The sequence below is a fragment of the Pelodiscus sinensis genome, chromosome 12, assembly GCF_049634645.1.
Source record: "Pelodiscus sinensis isolate JC-2024 chromosome 12, ASM4963464v1, whole genome shotgun sequence".
NCBI lineage: Eukaryota > Metazoa > Chordata > Testudines > Trionychidae > Pelodiscus > Pelodiscus sinensis.
In genome coordinates this window covers 45,838,395-45,863,855 of record NC_134722.1, presented here as the reverse complement: position 1 = coordinate 45,863,855, position 25,461 = coordinate 45,838,395, and the positions used below count along the sequence as shown (strand labels likewise).

The 25,461-nt window shown below is 43.1% G+C and overlaps 1 protein-coding gene across 2 annotated transcripts in view; it reads left to right on the top strand.

Annotated features, from left to right (window-relative positions):
- The first annotated feature begins 11,856 nt into the window (after positions 1-11,856).
- Positions 11,857-25,461, top strand: part of KIFC3 (kinesin family member C3) — a 66,102-nt gene continuing 52,497 nt past the window's right edge. The window contains exon 1 of one of the 2 annotated variants that reach the window (XM_075940443.1): positions 11,857-11,991. The gene's annotated coding sequence lies outside the window, so the exon portion shown is untranslated. Of the gene's footprint in view, positions 11,992-25,254; positions 25,274-25,461 lie in introns of those variants that run through there. The other variant, XM_075940445.1, reaches the window with a different exon arrangement.

The following is a 25,461-nucleotide window of genomic DNA, read 5'->3' as shown; positions in this document are numbered from 1 at the left end:
AGTGTAGCCAATACACGAGCCCTGCTGGAGCAATTGCTGGAGGAGTCTGCTGAGCACGTTAGTCATCAGGGAAAAGAAGAAAATGAGTATTCACTGAGGGATTTAATGTATCAACTCTGGTGGGATTGTAGTGTGGACAAAAGAAATGTATGATTAAGATTTTCACCTTGGTCTGGAGATCAACCGCTTTAGGGCCCAAGTGCTGCCTATACTACATAGCACAGTGCCTTGGGAAGTGTGTTCAACATCCGTGAAAAGGATGCAGTTAACACTCTCAGTATCCATCTCAGGACCTGCAAGAGCCCCCCAGAAAAGCTTCCAAAGTGAGTTTTTTTTTATAATATCCCTGCTATTACTAAGAAAGCAGCATCCCCACGACTCCAGCTGCCTTTCTCACTTAATTCCAATGGGCATTGCACGCAACCAACCAAGAATTGTGATGAGCAATGTCACTGCTTGGACTGTTACTAATTTCCAGCCTTGCGCTGCTGCAATCAACTGAAAAGTTCTGCTCTTCATAGCTCTTCTGAGTGACCCTATCCTGCCATGTATGCAGCACTATGCTTTGTGGTAGGGCTTTCTGTGCACAGTTTGGTCAAAGGAAGAATAAAAGGGAGTGAGGAAGGTAAAAAGACTCAGGCTAGAGTGATTCTTCCTGGCCATGACAAGCGTGGGACTGATCACAGCTCCACAGGAAGATCTGTCTGCAGTGCTGCTATGACTAGTCAGAGATGCAAAAGTCATGGAAAATCTATTAGGAGGAACAGCTCAGCGTCAGAGGTGGCTTTGGCTTGCTTACAGGTGAGAAGTAATGATACGTAGCCAAATTGTACTCAGAGGCAATGGGCACGTGGTCTTGTACAGCCCAGAATCAGCTAAGAAAAATATCAATTAACCTATGATGAAAAACCCAAAGGCTACGTCTAGACTGGCATGATTTTCCGCAAATGCTCTTAATGGAAAAGTTTTTCCATTAAAAGCATTTGCGGAAAAGAGTGTCTAGATTGGCACGGATGCTTTTCCGCAAAAGCACTTTTTGCGGAAAAGTGTCCTTGCCAATCTAGACGCGGTTTTGCGCAAGAAAGCCCCGATTGCCATTTTCGCCATCGGCTTTTTTGCACAAAACAGTTTTTAGCTGTCTACACTGGCCCTCTTGTGCAAAAACATTTCCGGAAAAGGGCTTTTGCCCGAACGGGAACGTCAAAGCATTTGCGCAAGAAGCACTGATTTCGGACAGTAGAACGTCAGTGCTTTTGCGCAAAATCAAGCGGCCAGTGTAGACAGCTGGCAAGTTTTTGCGCAAAAGCAATTGCTTTTGCAGAAAAACTTGCCAGTCTAGATGGAGCCAAAGTGTCTGATGGGTGTATGCTGGATGATAGAAATGAGCAGGAGTCTATAATTTCCAGGGGTTTCCTTCAGTTCATTCTAAAAGAAGCAAAGTGGACAATGAATTAGTGGTCAGCAGAACATTTTTCATTGGAGAGGACTGTCTCAAAAGCAAGGCATGTTAAGGGGACATCTAAACAGTAAATTATAAGACTAGGAGTATTTGGTTCACTAGCCTTTTGTTTCTGATTCTACCGCCTGTACCAACCCTGCTAGTCAGTGCGCTTTCCAGTAGCTAGAGCAGAGGGCCTCACACTGTGGGGCACAGAGGAACATTTTGGGGACATGGCAGGGCCCATGACTGCCTCCACATGAGGCAGGGATGTAGAAACACCCAGCTCTGCTCTGCCTCCAGTTCTGCTCTGGCCCTGCCCTCAGCCACAGCCCTGGCTCCCAGCCCCCACCCCTGGCCTACCCCAGCCTCAGGCCCTGAGCTATGGCTCCATTCCTTCCTGGTTCCAGGTCCGATGCCACCCCAGACTCAGCTGCCTTCCCCCTGGCTGCATCCTCCCTAGGAGCCATGTCCCCACTCTTGGTCCCAGCTCCGGGGGAGTAGACAGGGTAAGAGGGAGGGAGACATGACCATGGAAAGGTTGAGGATCACTGAGCTAGAGGATACCAAGCAAGCCACATTTTAAAAACTTATGGCATTGTTTTCATTTTTATTTTTCATAAACAAACCTACGTTTTTATATATAGTCCTATTATAAAAATCTTAACCATCCCATATGAAAGACCGATATTTAAAAAGCAAGCTAAAACCGTGACTATACTACTCTGCTTCACTTTCTGTTTATATTTCTTTCTTGAGAATGGGTTTACATATGGTAAGGAGACAAGGTACATTATAGAGCAGTGGGATGTAAATATCCCACGCTTCATTAGAATAAAAATGGCCACCGCTTTTTGCCGACATGGTAATTTGCCAGCAAAAAGCAGCAGTCTAGACAGGGACTGGTCAACAAGGAAAGCCTTTTCCATCTGATCCTGTCAACCTCGTTGCACGGGGCATAAGGCATCAGTTGGAAAAGGCTTGTTGACCAATCCCCGTCTAGACTGCTGCTTTTTGCTGGCAAATTGCCGCATCGGCAAAAAGCGGTGGCCATTTTTATTCTAATGAAGTGCGGGATATTTAAATCCCCACTTCATTAGCAATTTCGGTATGTCTAATTTACATCCCTTTGGCAACATCCCTTATAGACTAACAGATATATAGGAGCATAAGCTTTCATGGGCAAAGACCCACTTCGTCAGATGCATGTAGTGGAAACTTCCAAAGGCAGGTATAAATATACAGGCAAGAATAAGTCTAGAGTCCCTTTTACGTAGGGACTGTCACCAGCAACTATACACCACACCACAGTAACTCTAACTCAGGAACCAATCCATGCAACAAACCTCGGTGCCAACTCTGCCCACATATCTACACCAGCAACACCATCACAGGACCTAACCAGATCAGCCACACCATCACTGGTTCATTCACCTGTACATCTACCAATGTAATATACGCTGTGCCATCATGTGCCACCATGTACGGATGGACATCATACCAAATGGACTGCAAATGGTTGAACATCATACCAAATGGACTGAAGGTGAAAAATCCGTTGCCCCTCTGCTATATACATCAGCCAAACTGGACAGTCCCTATGTAAAAGAATAAACAGACACAAATCAGATATTAGGAATGGCAGTATACAAAAACCTGTAGGAGAACCTTTCAATCTTCCTGGACACAGTAGCAGAATTAAAGGTAGCCATCCTGGAGCAAAAAAACTTCAAGATCAGACTTCAAAGAGAAACTGCTGAGCTACAGTTCATCTGCAAATTTGACACCATCATTTTAGGATTAAACAAAGACCGTGAATGCTACAACTACAAAAACAGCTTCTGCTCTCTTGGTGTTCACACCTCCAGATCAGCTGCTAGAAGTGGGCCTCATCCTCTCTGACTGAATTAACCTCGTTATCTCTAGCCTTATTCTTGCCTGCATATTTATACCTGTCTCTGGAAATTTCCACTGCATGCATCTGACGAAGTGGGTCTTTGCCCACAAAAGCTTATGCTCCAATACATCTGTTGGTCTATAAGGTGCCACAGGACTCCTTGTCGCTTTCGCAGATCCAGACTAACACGGCTACCCCTCTGATGCTTTGTAGTGATAGGCCTGTGAGGCCTGCAAGGTAAAAGCCATATATTTTTATTTTCAAATGGTGTGACTTTCTGTAGCAGCAAAGCTTCCATTTCTCTTGCCGTTTTTTCTCTTCTCCCACATAAAAAGACAGGACATGAATCTGCAAGTCTTCATGTGTGGGGTTTCCATGAGTAGATCGCCCGGTGATGCGGTGTCTGCCCCACACTGGGTTGTTAAAGCCCAATGGAGGCTGAGCAGGAAGCAACCAATAGGCAAGGCTCTGTGAGGAGCAGTCATCGAGGGCCAAGCAGGCACATATGAGAAGAGTTGCAGAGCAGAGCACACAGTAGTGACCTGGTTCTTGAGGAGGGAGGAAGGTGTCTGGAGTAGCCTGCAACTGCAGCACCTTGGACAGAGCAGTGCAGGCAGGAACCCAGGAAAGGAAGAAGGAGCTCTAGAAGATGGGCTGCTGAGACTAAGGACGGTGCTGTGGCCATGGGGCCTTGTCTCTCGCACTTATGGACTAATTACATGTTCCTACAATGTCCACAAAGCTGGATGGGGTGTCGGATAATCTGCATCCGTCCTAAACCTGACCACCTGGTCTGCCCAGTTTTCACATCCTTTCCAAGCAAAGTTCTTGGACCACGAAAAGACAGCATGCTGTGGAGGTCTCTTTCAGTAGAAGAGGGGAATGTGACATGGCTCCACTCACCACACTGGTGCTGCCTGCTGGCCATTTTGGTGCTGACGCCCCCTAAGATTCACAAGGTTTATGTACCCTGCACACTTTCTTTCTTGCAGGGTCAAACCATAACCTGTGATGGGACCGTTTGTGGGGAGTCTCTGTGAGGGAATCCTTGCAGATATATTCCTCTAAAGTACCTTTTAATGAGGGAGGCCACAATCTATCCCACAAAGTATGGAGTCATTGAGGCTGGGTCATTTCAGATAGGCAACATGATTATATTTTGAGTCAGCAAAGTGACTCATTGACTGTGAAATCCGTTTATGAAAGCTCCAATTTTCATAGATTGTATTTGGGAAAAAACAATACAAATAGCATATGTATTTAATGGTATAGAATTATTGAAGTGTAGAACTGGAGGAGACCTCAATAGGTCTAGTCAAATGCCCTGCACATAAGGCAGGACTAAGTAATAACCAGACCGTTCCTAACAGGTGTATGTCTAACCTATTCTTGAAAGTAACCAGTCATAGAAACAACCTCCCTAGGCAATTTATTCTAGTGCTTTACCACCCTGAAAGTTAGTATTTTTTCCCTAACCTCCAAACTAAACTGGCCTTTGTACAATTTAAGCCCATTGCTTCTTGTCCTATCCTCAGAGGTTAAGGAAAACAATTTCTCCTCTTCCTTTTATGTATTTGAAATGAAAACTATTGTATCTCTGCCCTCCCATGCCCCAGTCTTTTCTTCTGGAGATCCAACAAATCCTTTTTTTCAATCTTCCCCCATAGGTCATGTTTTCTAGACTTTAATCACTTTCGTTGCTCTCTTCCGGACCGTCTTCAATTTGTCCTTATCTTTCTTGAAACGTGGCATCCAGAACGGACACAATACTACAGGTGAGGCGTTAGCATTGAAGAATCGAATGGAAGAATGACTTCTCGTGTCTTGCTTATGATGTTCCTGATAATATATCTGAGAATAGTGTTTGCTTTTTTTTGCAACAAGGTTACACTGTTGATTCATGTTTAGGTTGTGATCTACTATGACTCCAGACCCTTTTCTGGAGTACTCCTTCCGAAGCGGTCATTTCTCACTTTGTAAGTGTACAATTGATTGTTCCTCCCTAAGTGGAGTACTTTATATTTGATCTTATTGAATTTCATTCTATTTATGTCAGACCATTTTTCCAGTTTGACCACATCATTTTGAATTTTAATCCTGTCCTGCAAAGTACTTGCAAGCCCTCCCATCTTGGTATTGTCTGCAACCTCTATAAATGTATTCTCAATGCCATTATCAAAATCATTGATGAAGATATTGAACAGAACTGGACCCAGGATTGATACTTGTGGAACACCAAGCAATATTGTGAACCACTGATAAACTGTTATCTGGGAATGGTTTTCTACCCAGGTATGTATTCACCTTATAGCTCCATCTACATCAGGGGTGGGCAAAAGGGCCTTCACAAGAGGGTGGATCTGGCCTGCGGAGGCCCTGCTGCTCCCCCGCCCCAGGCCTTAATTGGCTGGGGGCAGGAGAGTGCGCAAAGCCTCCTTCTACCCTGCCATCAGCATGTGGTGCTTTGAAATGCTGCACGCTGCTCGCGAGGGGAGGGGGTAGTGCAAGAGGCTTCACGTGCTCCCCCACCCCCACGGGCGGGGGAACTGAGTGAGGTTTCCTTCGCCCTGCCCCGGTCCTGCGAGGAGCCCGTGGCACCTCGCAAGGTGGGAGGAGGCTTTCCGTGCTCCCCCACCCCCAGGCCCTGATTGGCCCGGTGGTGGGGGAGCATGCCAGCCTCTTCCAGGGCATGGGTGCCTAGTGGGAAGGGGGAGCAAAGGGGCTCCCCCACCCCCAGACTGGGGGTGGGGTAGCCCCGCCCCTTCCTGTTTAGGCCCCACCCCTTCCAGGGTAGCCTGGGGCTACTTCAAAATTTTTTGAAGTGGCCCCCAGGCAAAAATTATTGTCCACCCCGATATACGTTGTATTTCCATTTAGCAGGTTGTGAGAGACTGTAAAAAAGTCCCACTAAAGTCAAGATATATCACATCTATACCACTTCTCCCCACCCACAAAGCTTGTTACCTTGTCAAAGAAAACTGTTTGGTTAGTTTGAATGATTTTTTCTTGACAAATTTTGTTTTCAAAGTATTTGCAAATTGATTGCTTAATTTGCTCCATTATCTTTCTGGGTATTGAAGTTAAGCTGACTGGTCTGTAATTCCCTGGGTTGTCTTTATTCTCCTTATATAGGTGAGCACTATATGTGCCTTTTCTCTGTCCTCTGGAATCTCTTTTATCTTTCATGAGTTTTCGATGATAATCACTAATGGCTCCAATATCACCTCAGTCAGTATCCAGAGTGTTCTGGGATGTATTTTCATCAGGCCCTGCCAACTTGAGGATATTTAACTTGTCTAAGTAACTTTTAACTTGTTCTTTGCCTATTTTAGCCTAAGATCCTACTTTACTTTCACTGGCATTCACTATGTTATTTGTCCAATCGCTGCTAATCTTTTTTTGGTGAAAACTGAAACAAAAAAGCATTTCGTAATTCTGCCATTTCTAAATTTTCTGTTATTGTCTTTCCCTCCTCATTGAGTAAAGGGCCTACCCTATATTTGTTCTTCCTCATGCTTCTAATATATTTGCAGAAACTTTTCTTGTTACCCTTTATGTCTTTAGCTAGTTAATCTCATTATGTGCTTAGCTCTTTCTAATTTTGTCCTTCATACTCGTGTTGTCGATATTTATCCTTGTCATCTGACCTAGTTTTCTCTCTTTTTTTTTTGGAATGTCAGTTCACCGATGACCTCTTGGTTAAGCCAGGGTGATCTCTGGCCATAATTCCCATCTTTTCTATGCAGTGGGATATTTAGCTCTTGTCCCCTTAATAATGTCTCTTTGAAAAACTGCCAACTCTCCCAAACTGTTTTTCCTTTAATGTTGCTTCCCTTGGCTCTTACTTTACCAACTCATTGAGTTTGCTAAAGTCTCCCGTCTTGAAATCCATGTACTGAATTGTAGTTAAGATAAAGCACAATACATTTGTGCATATTGGGTACATTTGTTTGTATATTTCATGGCATACAGCAAGAAAAATGAAGGTGAGATGGTCCCGTTTGACTCCACAACCAACTCAAAATTAAGTACATTTTATTAATTTAACTTTGGGGGACTTTGCAATGGATTTGTGGCTGTTCTTTCATCTGTAAATAGTAGCGCTCCATTCATGTGGAAATCAGAGCTAGCATACAGGTGAACCTGTACATGTATAAGCACACACTCTATGGCTGTGTCTAGACTGGCAAGTTTTTCTGCAAAAGCTTTTGCGGAAAAACTTGCCAGCTGTCTACACTGGCCGCTTGAATTTCCGCAAGAACGCTGACGATCACATGTAAGATTGTCAGTGTTCTTGCGGAAATACTATGCTGCTCCCGTTTGGGCAAAAGCATTTGCGCAAGAGGGCCAGTGTAGACAACACGGTATTGTTTTGCGCAAAAGAGCCCTGATCACGAAAATGGCGATCGGGGCTTTCTTGCGCAAAACTGCGTCTAGATTGGCACGGACGCTTTTCCGCAAAAAGTGCTTTTGCGGAAAAGCGTCCGTGCCAATCTAGATGCTCTTTTCCGCAAATGCTTTTAATGGAAAAACATTTCCGTTAAAAGCATTTGCGGAAAATCATGCCAGTCTAGACGTAGCCTATGTGTGTAGCTTGCACCAAGAGGCCCACAGGAAAGCGATCACGTCTCAATAACAAATACAACGCCAGCCCTGCAACACTTCACCCGGCATGCATTCCCACCCTCTTGCTCAGCGAGGAATAGCTGCTATAAAGTACCTATCCCTATGGGTCTAGATCCTGGGGAGGCTGCATGGGGGGAGACTTTACTCTCTCATATGCCCCTGCACAGCCATATAGTATAAATTGAGCCTTACCATTTCCCTGGTATCACAGCAGTTAATTTTTAACCAATGGCACAAAAACTATGTAAAACAAAATAACCTATTTGCAGTTTTTAGAGAACAGACCTTTTAAAAATAATCCTACAGGTTTCTACTTTATACCTATTGTTTTGAGTAATTTAAATTACCTGGTATTGAAAAGCGTGGTGAGATGTAGAGACATACACTTTCTGTTGCAGCAGTACATGATATCTGCTATTACAGTGTTTTGGTCTCATTAACAGGTTACACTTGGGAACTTTAGACATAAAAGCTGAAGAATGATGCTGTACTATAATAGCTTGTTTACACTGCTGATTAACAGTAACAGGCAACCAGTAATAATTACTCGATGCTTGTAAACTTTTCTCAGGAGACACTAAATTGTTACAGCTGGTAGAAAATGTTCTCAGCAACATTTCCTAGTAGTTGTTGACTATCTTGACCCCTAATGGCAGCTGTAGGTATTAATGCCAATGCAGCAAAAGTAGTGTTACCTCATAGTTCTGCAAGCAGACCAATATCTAGTGACCAATATTTAGCAACCAAAGCAATTCAACAGCAATGCTATTTAATTTTGTTGGGAAATACCCTAGTTCTGATTGCCCATTTGCATACTATAATTATTATTTGCCTGCTGTGTTTTGCGTATATGACTTTGAATTTGTACTTGTAAAGTGTGATGTAAATAAACACCCATCACAGTTTTATATATTATCTTCTGTCACATTTTTCTTTGCATGGATATACCTGTTTCATTAACATAGGCAATATTGGCCTCTCTCTTAAATGCAACGAAGAAGATTTATGTGTAAATCCTAATATAATGCTGTGTTCATTCTGCTCAGGTGCATCTACATTGCACCCATCGCTCGAAATAAGCTATGCGATTTGAGCAACGCAAATTACGTAGCTTATTTCAAGTGAATTTCAAAATAGCTTATTTTGTAATTTCAAAATAACCTGCTATTCCGAAACACCCCTTACTCCTTGTGGAATTAGGGTTGCTAGGTGTCCAGTTTTTGCCCTGTCTGGTATTTCCTGTTTCCCTCTGACAGAAGCCCAGCCGGGACAATTTTCTCCTGCTGCATCTGGTGGGGATGGGGGAGTGAGGAGTGCAGGGTCATTTAAAGGTGCAGCACCCCTTTTTTTTCTCAACAGAATTTTTTCCCGGTGGTTTTGTGTGTGTGTGTGTGTGTGTGTGTGTTTGTGTGTGTCTGGGGGGGTGTTCGGTATTTTTGGTTAAACCTTCTGGCAACCCTATGTGGAATGAGGTTTACAGGGACGTCCAAATAGTGACCCCCTTATATTTTGAAATAATGGGTGTGCTGCTAAGACATGGGACAGCTATTTTGGGATACCTTCAGTATCCCAAAATAGCGCCACAGTGTAGATGTAGCTTTCTTGGTTACATATAAAATAAACCTCACACGTTTTCTTGCTTACAATTCATAATAGTTACCAAATTCCATGTCCCCACATCTGGAGATGATCTGGGCCCTACAAGAAAGAACTCAATGTGTTTCATTATACAGGCTGGATTTTTTTTAACCCTAATAGACTGTCTTGATGAACAGCATAAATCAGATTCTAAAACCTCATAGCAGAAAGAGCTTTGTGCCACCTAGGCCTTCCCGAAAAAACTTCCCCTGCGTCCAGACTCAAGCCGCGTTCTTTCGAAATTATTTTGAAAGAACGCGGCTTTTCTTTCGATGGCGGTAAACCTCGTTTCACGAGGAAGAACGCCTTCCTTCGAAAGTTCCTCTTTCGAAGGAAGGCGTTCTTCAATGTAAAGAGGCCGTCTTCGAAAGAGAGCATCCAGACTCGCTGGGTGCTCTCTTTCGAAAAAGCGGATTTCCTTTATCGAAAGATCCGCCTGCAGTCTAGACGCGATCTTTCGAAAGATGCTCTTTCGAAAGATGCTTTCGAAAGAGCATCTTTCGAAAGAAGCCTGCAGTCTAGACATAGCCCTAGTTACTATGTACTTTACACTGATGTGCATTTCTCAAAACGATCACTTAATTTCTGGCAGTAACATTTCCTGAATTGAACTGTGAGTGTTTTATGAGACTGAATTAATTTTCCAGCCATGACTCAACATCTGTGCAATGTAATTTACTGACTCTATTTTTCATTGCATGAAGTCTAGTGATTCAGACTCATGATACTTAGCATCAGGCGTTGGACTGCCCTCTCATTAGATGTACATAGCAAAACAAACCGGATGCAATCTAACATAGATACCTAGGATGACTGGAATAGTAGCTTTTTGTCTTCTACCACAGCTGTCTTCAGGAAAGTCTGTTTCAGCAGAGAAAGAATAGAAAGGTGCAGGAAAAATAGTACTGCATTTGAACAGATTAGTGACAAGCAGAATCTTTAGATCTGTCCTATAGATTGGCTGTATCTTTTTAATGTACTACTGGAAATGTGCTCTGGGGAGTCTCTGATTAATTCTTACTCCTACCATTTTCACTTCCAAAATAAAACAAAAAATCCATTAATTAGCTAATTTAATAATACTTCAAGATATATTGCACAATCTGTAGCTAAGGCACTTGACACACCTGATTCACTGTTGGTTCTGGGAAAGCATTGTCAGGCACAGAAAACTGCTGCTGTTCATCTATGAAGGTGCTTTCTAGCACATCACTAAAAGACTTAAGGATAATTGTTTGAGGCTAGAGAGGAGACTGCATGAATTGCTATTTAGAAAAGTGTGGTCTCAAGCTGGTATTTGTGAAAATGTCTTGAAGTGAATTAATCTGGCCCTGGTCTACACTTGGGCATTATTTTGAAATAACCCCTTTAGGTCAAATTTACAGGAGGCCCCACGAGATGCGACCGCCCGAGTTCCGACCCCCCACATTTACAACCATTTTTGTAAGTGTGGAAGGGGCCGGAAACCACCGACTTACGTCCTTAGCCTGCATTTACGACGGCGCACGGTGCCTGCTGTAAATGCAGGTTCGAGTTACGACGCCCCCGACTTGCAATGCTTCCTCCGGAACGAATCGCGTCGCAAGTTGGGGGCTTCCTATATAAGCAGAGAGTCCATACTACCAAGCCTATTATTTTGAAATAATTGGCCATTTATTTTGAAATGTGCATTCCTGCTTTCCTGGGGGAATAATGCTAATTTCAAAAGAGTTATTTCAAAATAGCATTCGTGTGGACACTCTGGTGCTGCTATTTCAAAATAACTCCTCCCCAGAGGCATTCAAATGAATTACTCCCCAGTGCTTCCTGGGGCTCCGAGACGAGGTAGCATGTCCACATTAACAGAGCCTGCCTCGGACTAATTTCGAGGCTTCCTCGTAGTGGGAATGCTATTTTGATTTTTGTAAAATTGGGAGTTAAGTCAAATGTAATCATTTCGAAATAATTTCCTACTGTAGACATGCCCCTAGTAATCAAATTGCCCTCTCAGGGCTGGGTCCTTTCACATCAGAATTGGAATATATCTCTATGGTATTACGGCACAGGCTTACACTTGCCATATCTTGCTCTCCTTGTTAACCTTTTTTCTGGGAGTGCTTCATAAGCAGAAGCCCTCATTAGTTTATGCCATGAAACATTAATGACCTATTGGATGAACTGTGTATTCTTCCTCAGGGCGATATCTGATTTCGTGGTTCCTAGGCAGCCATCAGAGCTGGCATGAAGCTGGGACTATGCTGTACAGGCATGCATGTCTGACACGTTGTTTAGCAGGGATAGAGAAGAAACGGACATGGTATAGTGCACAGATCTAGAGCATTAAGACTAATCAGTGGTCATATACAAGAGATCCTGTTTCAGAGGAGTTTGAAAAATTAGACAAAATTAAAAGGTAGGTCACTTAACAGGAGCAGAGACAATCCTCTGAATGTTGCAGCTTTTGCACGAAGGCAGCTTTGTGATACGTTGCTTGTCAGTCTGTGAGGTTATGTTCAACTTCTGTATGAGAAATGTTATTTCGATACTAGTGTAATAATGACACGTTGTATAGATGAAGTGTGCTTGTGACTCTTTGAGTGGTTTAGAGCTGCCATAGTAGCTCCATGCTATCCTTGATACTGGTTGTTGGTGCAAGGCATGGTCACAGAAAAGGGGTCTGACCCAAGCATCTCTTTGTTCCAGTGACCCCCATCTGTTGGAATGCACCCTCGGGACCCTAAGTAGCCATCATAAGCTACCAGAGTCCTAAAGTTTGCTGATTTATGCTGTGGATTAAACTGGATTTTGATCCATTGGCCACCTGAATATGGGTATGCAAAGGTGGTCAGGTTACTTTTATAATACTCCCTTCCGAGTCCTGAGCTGTGTTGAATGCAAGTTGGCCATATCTTAGAATTTGGGCCACTGGGTTTAATCCATTCAGTTTGTGCATTTTAAAATGAGTATAAATGCCTCACAAGCAGCTTAATCTTTGTAAAGAGCTTTGATATCCTTGGATAAAAGATATTGTAGAGATACAGAATATTATTATTTTATTAATTTTATATAGGATTTGGCAAATCATATCTCAGCTGCTCCCAAAAACCTCCTCACAGTTGAAGGTTCCTATGCTGCAGTAAAACTCTAATAATGAGCTAGGCTGTAATGAAATGGTCTCTAGAGACACAGTCTCATTACAATTGATCTTTCTGGTGAGGATTTTCAACAAGGAGAGTTGAGACTTTAATTCTGCTCCTATCTGTGTTTCTGGATTAGGGGTTTTTTGTTTTTTGTGTTTTTAATATATATATAATCAGGTTGTTTGTCTGGAGAAGTGAGGGAGTTAAATTTTAGCCAGGCTTTTGTAGTTATCTGCCCAGAGGTTTTACAGTTGTAGGTTAAATATTTGCTTGGGGCAGAATGCCTGGCTAATCCAAAAGCACCAATCGCAGATGTATTTCGATTGTTGTAGATTCACTTAGTCCTATGCACTCCATTGGGCAAGTAAAATAAGAATTAACTTGCCTGACTTAACTGGCTTATTTCTCCTTATCTGAGAATTCTCTAAACATTTATGCTTAATGAAAGCGACTCCCATAGCACTGGCTCTGTCATAAAGTTTTGGTAATGCATATCAATTCTGACCCCAACATTCCAGCTAATGAAATTAAGGGATTTTTCTGAGCGGACAGTCACAACTGTGATGATTTTGTGCTATGAAAAACGATCTACTAAAAAGAACATTGAAACTTGCCAGACTTTTTTAGTGTATTCATTCAATTACACTTTAATACAATCCAAATGAACATTCATTAACCACAGCATGCCTGTCAATTACCCCTTTTCCCTCTTCTGCTCCAAATGGTCTTTCTTGTCTGACTGTTTACTGCCACGTAGGAAAATGTGAATTTGAGAGTTTCTTGACATGGAATTATCTGGGGTCACTGCAATTTTCAGCTCACTGCAGTGTATATGTACATTTCTATCACTATTCTGCAGTTTATATTGCAGTCAAGAATGCATATCTGATGGAACTGGTTCTGGTGAGTTCAGTTTGTTCCTTATGCAACACCAGTCCTTACTGTAGCCATGCTCGCTGTGGGACAGATGTTAAAATTATTTCCCACATTTTACTCAGTCATTGCTCAGGCAAGCTCTCATGACATACAGTGAAAGTTTGTCTGAGTAAAAACTAAGTAAAGATTTCAGACTATGGCTCTATATCATTATCATCAGTGTTTTTTTTGTAAAAAAAAAAAAAAAAAAGTGCCAGTACTCTTTAAGACCCAGCCAACTGTTAGCCATTTTCATTACAGAGGTGCCGGTACTCTCTGTTCTTTCCAGGTAAGCTCTGCGTACTGGGCAGTACCATCACAAAAAAAAGCACTGATTATCGTTATGTGGCTTGTGGAATATTTGTAGTGTTATTGCTGAAGTGAGTATGATTTTGTGCTCAGTAAAAACAACGAGGAGTCCTGTGGCACCTTAGGGTGTGTCTATACAGCAAAGTTATTTCGGAATAACAGGAGTTATTTCAAAATAACTATGTGAGCGTCTACACAGCAATTCCATTATTCTGAAATAATTTCTAAATAACGGACAGCTTATTCTGACTTTTGTAAACCTCATTCTACGAAGAATAACACCTATTCTGAAATAGCTGCTGCTATTTCGAAATAGCCCCTCACCAGGGCCATTCTAAGTTATTCCTCCTGGGGCTCTAAATCGATGTATCACATCTACATTAGGGAAGCCTGCCTCGGACTAATTTTGAGGCTTTTCTGCAGTGTAGACGTGCTATTTTGAAATAAGCTATTTTGGAATAACTATTCCAGAATAGCTTATTCCGAAATAACTGTGCAGTGTAGACATTGCCTTAGAGACAAACAGATTTATTAGGGCATAAGCTTTCCATTGGTAATTGGGTTTTGAAATTTTTTGTAGAAGGATGGCTACTTTCAAATCCATGACTGAATGCCCAGGACATCCTTTTACAGAAGAATTTCAAAACATGCTTACAAAGGGAGACAGCTGAACTGGAGCTCATTTGCAAATTCAATACCATTCAGGACCGAGTAAGGATCTGAACTGGTTAATGTACGACAAAGGCAATTTCCCCTCTTTTAATATTCACATCTCCATACCAAATGCAGTTAATGAGCCACTTCTACCCTGATTTGATTGGCTTCGTTAACGCCATATAAATACCCCTGCCTCTGTAGCTTCCACTCCAACTCATCTGATGAAGTGGGTTTTACCTATGAAAGTTTATGCCCTAATAAATCTGTTTGGGTATGTCTACACTGCCACACTAGTTCGAACGAGGGTAGCTAATGTAGGCATTCGAACTCGCAAATGAAGCCCGGGATTTAAATATCCCGGGCTTCATTTGCATGTACTTGGGCGTCGCCGTTTTTAAATGCCCCATAGTTCCTCCTTGCAGGAGGAATAATGGTAGTTCGAATTAGGAGCTTTAATTTGAACTACCTAGTCTGTGCCGCGTGTAGCTACGGGCAGGTACTTTGAACTATGGGGGCATTTAAAAACGGCGACGCCTGGGAACATGCAAATGAAGCTCAGGATATTTAAATCCCAGGCTTCATTTGCGAGTTCGAATGCCTACATTAGCCGCCCTAGTTCGAACTAGGGTGGCAGTGTAGACATAACCCCAGTATTTAAGGTGCCACCGGACTCCTCATTGTTTTTGCAGGTACAGACTAACACAACTACTTCTTTGAGACTTAATATCCAGTGCATTCTGTGAATAAGTGAAATGATGAATAGGTGAAATGCAGTTAGCATAGAAATGGTGTGATAGCTGTCCACATGTTTTTAATGATTAACTTCTAGTCAATGATTGAGCACTTGGTACCTTATGGCCAGGTTTGGAAAGCACTGATTCCAGTGAGTCCTGCGATAAGGTGTTATTGTGCTTGCGTTTCTCTGTGCTATCATGCAAAGTGATATTTCTACAAGTACCTTTTAACAATGTGGCCAGCCAGAGAGAGAGCCCACAGGTACCAGGCTGGTGCTGTCATGTTTTCAGAAGAGTTGTAATTAGTAACACAATAGGTCTAATTTCCTTTCTAATTTAGAATCATCTATGCATTAAAAGCTCTTGCCTTCATTCTTGTTTGTAAGGAAAATTATCTTAACACTGATGCCTAAACTAATCTCCTCAGAGGTCCTTTTCTCACTACTTTGTCTTGCTGGAGGTGGTGTTAAGGCTCCGTCTACACAGCATCATTTTTGCAGAAGAGGAAATGCAAATGAAGTGCTCATTATCATTTCTCGTGCCCTCATTTGCATATTCTCTTCTGATCCTTTTTGCGGAAGAGGTTTTTGCGGAAAAAATGCAGTGTACATGGGGCCATTTTGCACAAAAAAATCCTTTTGCGCAAGAACCCTTATTCCTCATTTTTTGTGCATTTAACCACAGATCATGGACACATGCTATATGTAGAACTTTTATCCCATAGGGCAGTTGCTGATACTCCTTACCACAGCATATGGCCATACCACAGACACCTTGCTCCGTTTGCCATCATCACACTCATAAAAGCTTCTACCCAAACACTTCTGTGAACCTAACCCAGTTACCTCAAAGTCCATCGGAAAGAGAGCAAAAGCACAGAATAAATATGACTGGTTCTGATCAAGCTCTGAATCTGATTCAGCTAATGTGCTCACAAATACATTTTTCCTCCTATTCACCTAGTTTTCCTACATTAATCAGAACTTTCCCCCACCCAGTGAACGAATCCTTCTGTTCCCCCAAATTAATTAACACTGCTCCTAATCAGTTAATTAATTCTGCCCCTCCTTCCCAGACTTTTTCCAATGGCTCTCTTTCTGCATCTCTATTGCTCTCTAAGTAGCACCAGGGACCCATGTGCTCCTTAGAGAGTAATACAGACACAGCAAAAAAGAGCCCTAGAAAACTGCTAGAACCCCACATGCTTCTGAGACTCATGCTTCTCGCTTGCCACCTGTATTTAGAAAATTCAGCTCAGTGGTCACTCTGATTCCCTGCAACTCTCCTTCCTTCTCTGAAAACAGTATCAGTAAAAGGACTTCTCCCCAACTCCTTCTTCCTATCCTAGTGTGTCAGAGACTACTTTTATCCTTCTCCAGATTCCTGGGAAAGGTGTTCAAAACAGTATGGTATGCTTAGTTTAAGCTTTGCAGCATTAGTTAGCAGAACATTGTTCAGACAACCTCTTCTCAAAATTGACTCTTCCAAGAGATGTACTCAGAATATAACACTCTAAAGTGGGTAGTTTTCAATTGCTTGGCTCCACCTTGAGCAACTCTCACCTCCAGTGATTCCAACTTTGAATGGGGAGCGCATGTCAACAATTTAACTATCCATCATGATTCAAACCATCTGGAGAAGAACCGACAATCAACATACTAGAACTGAGACCAACTTGCTGTACTCTCAGGTGTTGTTCGCTAGAAGCACAATATGTCTTGATAAGTTCGAGAACACAGTAAACTTGGAAGTATTACGACCTCAAGTGGAAAAGATTTTGAGTTTGGGAATCCATTAGCCCGACTGCAGCTTCAATCCAGTCCATACTTGAATATTGTTTTACTTGAAACTTTCTGGTCACTTTTGATCACCTCTGAAAATTCACTTAGCAGCCGTATATACTTGCAACATATTTATTCATGACAGAATAAAAAGATTTATGGAAGGTTAAGTGAATCAATGAATGTATGACTCAAAGGTCCAACTCCATTATGGGACCTTAACCTAGTCCTTACTTATGAAGCCATTCTCTGAGCCGCTGAATGAGTGTTTGCTCTTTCAATTATCAATCAAAACAGTTTTTATTGTAGTCACAACATCTGTCAGAAGAGCAAGTAAACTTCAAGCTCTGATAGCTAACTGAGCCTTCAGTTTTCCCTGGAAAAAAGGGGTTCTCTGTGTCCACACAAAATTCTTACCCAAGGTGGTAATTGATTTCAATCTCAACCAAGTATTCAATCTGCCAGTATTCTTCCCTCATCTTGGACAAAATAACTCCACATGCTAGATGCTATAACACATTTAGATTTTTATCCAGGAATGGGATCCAAATATTTAGAAATATTTTTATTTCTTACACACAAAATAATACAAATCAGGCAGTTACTCACAGAAAGAGCCTTTGTGACGTAAGGCTATGCATTGATAAAAGTCAAGGATAAGCCTCTGTCTCTTTTGAGACAGGGATTAGCTCACATTCCAGGAGGGCAAAGGTAGACTCTGTGGCATGCATTTGGTATGCTCCTATTGTAGAAATTTGCAGAGCTGCAACATGGTGCTCTATTCATGTTTACAAAACACTGTATACTAGAGCAGTACTTCACTCATTGTTTCATTAGGACCCCATGTCTCGCCTTCTTCAATTTGATAAGCAAAATGTCAGTTGTCTCATGGGAGGGAATGTGCAGAGACTTCTGGAAGATGTAAAGGTTACTCACCTGTAAATGTGAACTATGAACATTCACACTACCCATCCTCATTCCCTTGGAATCCTTGGAATGCCAATTACAACCTCCTACTCCAGGTGGTGGAAGGAAGTGAGGCAGATGGAAATCTCTTGGATCATCTCACCCTCAGAATGTTAAGAACCCAGTGAAGGGAGGGACAGAAGAGGGAGTGTAAGCGCTCCAGTGGGCCCTGCCCTGAAAGGTTCTACTGTCAGAGCTGCAGTACTGGTTCTTCCCAGGTTATGCAGGGTTCGTCTCTGTTACAGATGAGTGACCTTCCTTTGTTAAACCGATGTCATGATTTTTGGGGACTTGACTACTTGTGGGTGACAATGTTGAGACCATCCCCACACATAAAAGATATTTATGCCAACCCAGTGTTAACTTCAGAATTCCTTCACAGTATTTAAAAAAAACCTAGGAAATTCCCACCTCAACCTTCGTTACTTTAGAGTTGTAACGGATATAACCCTTATATTACCAAGCATACCTTGAGCATACCTTTAAAAAACCTAAGTGCTCAAAAGACAGGAAATGAGCATTTAAGGTAATTCACTACCCTTACAGTTTACAAATTAGTTAATGAGGCTTTAGAATTATAGTAGTTATTACATAGTATAAGGTAAATGTTCACTTGTCCATGTTATCATTAAACCAAATGAATGAACTGCACAGGTAATAGACTATGGCTACGTCTAGACTGGCATGATTTTCCGCAAATGCTTTTAACGGAAAAGTTTTTCCGTTAAAAGCATTTGCGGAAAAGAGCGTCTAGATTGGCACAGATGCTTTTCCGCAAAAGCACTTTTTGCGGAAAAGCGTCCGTGCCAATCTAGACACAGTTTTGCGCAAGAAAGTCCCGATTGCCATTTTCACCATCGGGGCTTTTTTGCGCAAAAGTTTTTAGCTGTCTACACTGGGCCTCTTGCACAAAAACATTTCCGGAAAAGGGCTTTTGCCCAAATGGGAACGTCAAAGCATTTGCGCAAGAAGCACTGATTTCGGACAGTAAAACGTCAGTGCTTTTGCGCAAAATCAAGCGGCCAGTGTAGACAGCTGGCAAATTTTTGCGCAAAAGCACCTGCTTTTGCGGAAAAACTTGCCAGTCTAGATGCAGCCTATGTGTATAAACTACCCCTTACTAATTATTTCTTAAAAACTTAAAAACCAAAAAATAGTCTGGTAGCATTATTTGTTATTTTTTAAGTTTTTTGTGTTATAGACTAACTTGGCTACCCCTCTGAAGCTTTTGTAATTATTTCTTGTCTTTTTAAATCTAACGTTAATGCTGTAGCTATGTATTCTGCATAAGAAGGAATATATTAATTACTTCAGCAACTTTAATTCAGTTAGCAATTTTTATGTGGTTTTGTTATTTTTTAGTCATATGTTTAATATTGCGCATATGCTTAAGACCTGTGCTGAATCAAGGCCTACATATTCCCATCATGAAGGCAGTGATTTTGAAATTTTAAAAAAATCAGAAAAAGAAAAAATCGGAGGTTCCTGTTCCTAGAACTTCAAGATATGTAGTCTCTGGTGTTTTCTGTTGCATTTTCTGGTCCTCTAAAGCAGATGGCATCTGCAGTTTAGAGGCGGCAGCAGCTGTGGAAGTTTGTAGTTGGTATGATTTAATATTCTCTGCCAAAACTTCAGCTGCTGTTTGCAGACTATAACTGTTCCAAGAGGGTGATTGCTGAGGAACAAACTGAATTCAGAGGTGTTTTTTCTTCACAGGCCGAGAGAGTAATTAGCAGTACAATCTATCACTTGTACTGTTAGAATGGACAGCTGGTATGGACAGGGCTGAAGGGCAGCAAATGTGAAAAGATGATGAGGTTCAGAAGATACATTAATGGCTTTAAACAAGGAGCAGTTTACCATTGTTTTCTCTTCCTTGGACTTTTAGATTCTTTTTTTCTTTCCCCACATCCAGATAGCTTGTTTTTTGTACATAGTACAAACACCTTCAAGATAAGTGTGGGAATATCTATTTGGGAGAGTGTGACGTAGTGGGGGTGCTGTCTGCTCTGTGACCCGGGGGCCCCCTGCGCTGAGATGGGAGATTCTCACTGACTCTCCCAAATGTGGATTAACCCAGACACCCAGGCTCAGCCTCCCAGGGAAGGAGACAAAGGAAGGAGGGCGGAGACCAACACCTGGCTGGGAGGCAGGGCTGGGAGAGAGTTGGGTAGTTTCTGTCTGGTATCATGGAGGAAGCAGCCTAAGCAAGGGGCTGGGATTTAGGGGCCCAGTCTCCCCCGTCTCCAGGGGGGCTGAGGCATCCTAGGCCTGCCCTGTAACCAGATTACATCTATGCTGTGCTGTATCCTGGAAAAGCAATAAACTTCCTCTATTCTACTGGCTGGTGGAGTCTGTCCGTGCCATTACGGAAGTGCAGGAGTCAGAGGAACCCCGAAGCAGGGTCACAGAGTATTATGAAAGCAGAGCTGAAGGGACACAGAGATTGAATTCCACATATTATCCCCCCAAAATATCTTATATACATTGTGATGTAGTTCTGCAGTGTGGGAGGGAAAGGAAACATGCAGAAAATTCTCCAACACATTAAGCAAGGGCATCAATTTCTCCTGGACCGACAGTACTTCCTCTTTCAAACAATGTGATATGAATCATGGGACTGGAAGGGACCTTGAGAGGTAATCTAGTCCAGTCCTCTGCTCTCATACCAAACTATGTATTATCTAATAATAATGCTTTGCACTCATACCGGCTTCTATCTGCAGATCACAATGCTCTTCAAATATTGAGATAAAATTCATTGTGGTGAGACGGTCAGTGGAAAGACCTAGACCCTCAAAATAAGGCTTAAGTGGTGCAATAGTCTTCTACTAGCCAACTGCACAAGGCTGAATGTGTCTCAGAGGGGTAGCCGGGTAAGTCTGTAACTTTAAAAACTATGAGTAGTCCTGTGGCACCTTAGAAATGAACATAGATAGATAGATAGATAGATAGATAGATAGATAGATAGATTCATAAACTTTCATGGGTAAAACTCACTTCCTTTTAACCTCAAAAACTCATGAGTCTCTCTATATATTTATTAGTCTCCCTTAAGGTGCCACAGGACTACACCCTATTAATGAATTAAACCAGTCAATTCTCTTGTGAAATTGGCCAGTATTTCCATTCTATAGAAGGGGAAACTGACCAATAAAGAAGTCAAGTGAAAGTCAGAGCTGAAATATCCTGGCTCCTCTTTGCTTTGATGGCGAGACCCTTGTTGTAGTTTGAGAGATGATTCAGATAAGGGAGCCCAAAGGAGCTGTGAAAAGACGGATATGTGATCATGTTTCAGCGTCAGTTTTGTAGCAGTCGACTATCACATTTGTGGCAGCATTTGGGAGACTAGTAGAATGACAGCTGTCCATTTATGCTTTGCTGTTTGCAGTATTCAGTGTTGCTAACCAACCACAAACATTTCAAATATCACGAGTCTTAAAAACGAGGTGTCTGAAAAGTTGAGGTTTTTTGTTTTTCTTTTTAAATGAGGTTCTTTTTATTTCCTTTCTGATAATGAGTCTTCTGAGTATAGTCCTGTCACACCTTAATGCTCTTCTTTATAATTATGAGAGCTAGAAATATATTTTTGATGAAAGCTAAGATTCTCATGTATTCGTGTGTCTTGAAAGCTGAGGCTCTAACTAAAACATCCAATAGCGTAAGAATTGTCTACCCTGCAAATCTGAGCAGGTTATGGAGAAGGGAAGAGCCTGCAAGGACAAAAGGGGAGATGTAGTTTATTTTTACACACTGCATGCTTCTCACAAACTAATCTCCTACCAAATCTTTTAATTACCAAGCACTTGGGAGCACGCAACCACGTGGTGCTTTGTCTGCATTCCTTTCATTTTTTGCTTCCGAGAAGACAAAACATTTTTGTCCAGTGGACGTGGGAGCTTCTCTGCCCTGCCTTTCCACATCTCTACCCCACACACCTTCCTTTCTGGTGAGTACCAGGAAGTGCTTGGATTTTGTCAACACCTTTTGAAGCCAACTTCTTTCACTTCACTTAAATCTTACTATTTATTTTATTTTATTTTTAAGATGTGCCTGAGGCAATGCAGGGAAAGTGACTTGGACAGGGCGGATACCTAATCTCCAGCAAACAAATGTATCTCTGCTCACAACAGGCAACACAGTTTGTGTGATCTGACAGAACATTTTCAGAGTTAAACGTTGCTAGGACCATTTCTTGGTGGAAAATGAAACACAGGTACAGGCTAACAATTTTTTGGCTTCCAGTGAGAACTTAGTGAGCAAGTATTTGTTTCTGCAGCCAAGATGATTGGTTGAGTAGAAACTGGGGTTTAGGCAAGCAATGCTGAGGCAACATGGAGCCCCCAAAAGCATTGGACCTCCATCAGTCACTTGGTGCTGCTTCTACTTAAAGCCAATTCTGATGAGGCCAAGGAGAGCCAGGTCACCTTTGTGCTGATGGGTAGAATTATGGGACCCAATTCACCATTACCCTGTGACTCCTTTATGTGAATAAGCTGCAAGGCAAGTGCCCCAGCACAAGAACAGTCCCTCAAGGCACTGAGCCAGCTCTGCACATATCCCAAAGCAGTAGGTAGAGGAGGGCGTATTTCAGGAGCACTAGGGAGTGGAAGCAAGATGGAAGACATAAGCAGTATGTTGTGTGTGAAACTGCCCACCCAGCAAGTCTGTGCCTTTATAAAGCCCCATTGGGGTCATTGCAAGGAGAGCCAGCTCTCCACCAGGTGCTGTACTGTCCCCAGAAGCCATTGACCAGGGAAGACACCAGCTGCTTAGTCTGTGTCTGCACTGGAGTGAGATTTGTCCTCTGGTGTTCAGAGGAAGGACTGAGTGTCTTCTCCTATCTCCTCTCCTGTGTCTTTTCCCACTGGTCACAGCATCTCTCAATTGCTGAAACAAAAACTGTCCTCTAAGGCCAGGTGTATTATACTACCAACCTTTGTTGGTGTAGCTGTACTGGACAGGGATGTAATACATGTGAATGACAAAAGACCCTAGCGTAGATGCAGTTATATCAGCAAAACTTCTTGGCGAGGGAGCAGGGCTGGCAGGAGGGAAAGTGGGGTGGTGGTTAAATTAGGTATAATGGCAGAGGGGTATAATGGCAAAAGTGCAGTTTTGAAGATGTGCACACTAGAGGACTTCTTCCCAGTATAATATACTGTATAGCAATGCCTTCCAAGTGTTTATCTCACCGAAGTAGTGCAGTTTTCTTACTGTGCCACTAGCAATCATTACTGGAGTTCTAATTGGGACTTAGAACATAGGATTAGAAGGACCAATCCAATCATGTGTTGGCGCTATACAAAGAAACTATTTGTAAAGTCTACGTCACGTTTTTAATGCATACCGCACAACTAAATGTAGAACTAGTCATTTTTCCCTCCTGTAATTTGTGGAAACGGGAAAGATGAACTGTGGCTAAAGCATAGGATTGGGAATCAGTCCGTTTGGATTCTATTCTTGCTCCTGCCGTAAACTTTGTTTGATCCTGAGTAAACTACTTCCCCTCTCTGCCTCAGTTCCCTATCTTTATGTACAAAGTGGGCATTACTCTTGCTTCATTAAAGTTTGCAGCGTCCTTTGAGAGTCTCAGTTTGAAGGTGCTCTGAGTTTATCACGTCATTTTCAAGTAAAACAAACATGTTATTAAATATCAGAGGGGTAGCCGTGTTAGTCTGAATCTGCAAAAGCGACGAGGAGTCCTGTGGCACCTTGTAGACCAACTGAAGTGTAGGAGCACAAGCTCTCGTGGGCAAAGACCCACTTTGTCAGAATATGTTATTAAATAAATCCTTTACTGTTTTACTAAGGTCATCATGTCTATACTTACAAGTTTACAGCTGCCCAGCTGTACCAATACAGCTGGGCTGCTGTGAGAATGCTTGTATGGCCACATTATGCTGACCGGAGAGCTCTTTCCTGTCAACATAACAAATCCAGCTCAATGAGCAATGGTCGCTATATCTGGGCATGTCTACACTAGGAAATTAGACGGATACAGAGGCAGCAGCATGGAGAAACAGGGGGCTCCTGGGGAGTGGGGCCAGAGTGCACTGGCTGCCAGCCCCACCCTGGGGGACTATAGAATAGTCGAGTAACTGATAAGAATCCATAAGGTTAATTGACTATTCAGTTAAACGATATTTAACATCCCTAATCTAGAATCATAGAATTGAAAGGGATCGCATAGATCTTCAAGTCCAGTTCCCTGCATTCACAACAGGACCAAGCACCATGTGATTGTCCCTGACAGGTTTGTCTAACCTTCTCTTGAAAATCTACGATGATGGAGATTCCACAACCTCCCTAGGCAATTCATTCCAGTGCTTAACCACTCGGACAGTTAGGAATTTTTTCCTAATGTTCAGCCTAAACCTCACAATATGAGGTTCTTGTGTTTGTGTTTCCACAAGAGGGGAATATTTGAATTAAAAAACACAGCTACACTCTTTTTAATTGAAAAAAGAATAAGCAGGAAGACCTTTCCATGCAGGTGTTCAGATGCAGGCCACACAACTATCGGGAGAGCCTGATAAGTATTTATATTTTATTGCTTTAAAAAAACCCCTGCATTTGGGACTAACTTGGTTGCCACCATGAGTTTGCATATGACATTGCTCCTCCAGGAAGATCCCTTCACTCTTTACAGACCACACAGATTCATGATTTGAATCACCACAGAAAGGCAGCCACCTCTGGGGTGGAGCAAGGCAGCCTGTTCACACCACTGGACAACAGTGTCAGGCAGGAAGTGTGTGTTGGGGGGGGGGGGGGTTCCTCAGAGAAGGGGCTTGTATTGTTGTGACCCCCCCCCCCCCCAGAGTACTCTGCCTTTTTCCCAGGCCAGGCTGGCAGTGGCCGGGAAGCCTGGGTGGGTCTGTCTCTCGCGGGGGGACACTGCTGCCTGGGGGGCTGAAATGCAGGCACTGTCCAGGAGACAGGCGGCAGCCCCTGGCCTGGCTCCCGGCTCTGGTCAGCTGCTGCCGTTCCAGCCCCTCGGGGAAACTCCTCGGGTGCATTTTGCTGCCTTCCTCCTCCCCTGCAGCGCGGGGCTCGCGGTCCGGCAGCAGCCCCCCCCCCCCCCCCCCCCAGCGCTTCGCGTCTCCTGGCCGGCGCCGCGGGCTGGGGCCGTGCCCGGCGCCAGGGGAGCCCGGAGCGAGGACACCGGTTACCATAGCAACCGGCAGCAAGTAGGAGTTAATCATTTCCTGTGGAAAAGTGTGTGCGGGGGGGGCGGGGGGCGCAGGGAGGAGCGGAGGGGGGGGCGTGCGCGAGGTGGGGGGGCGCAGGGAGGAGCAGAGGGGGGGCGTGCGCGAGGCGGGGGGGCGCAGAGAGGAGCGGAGGGGGGGCGTGCGCGAGGCGGGGGGGGGGCGCAGGG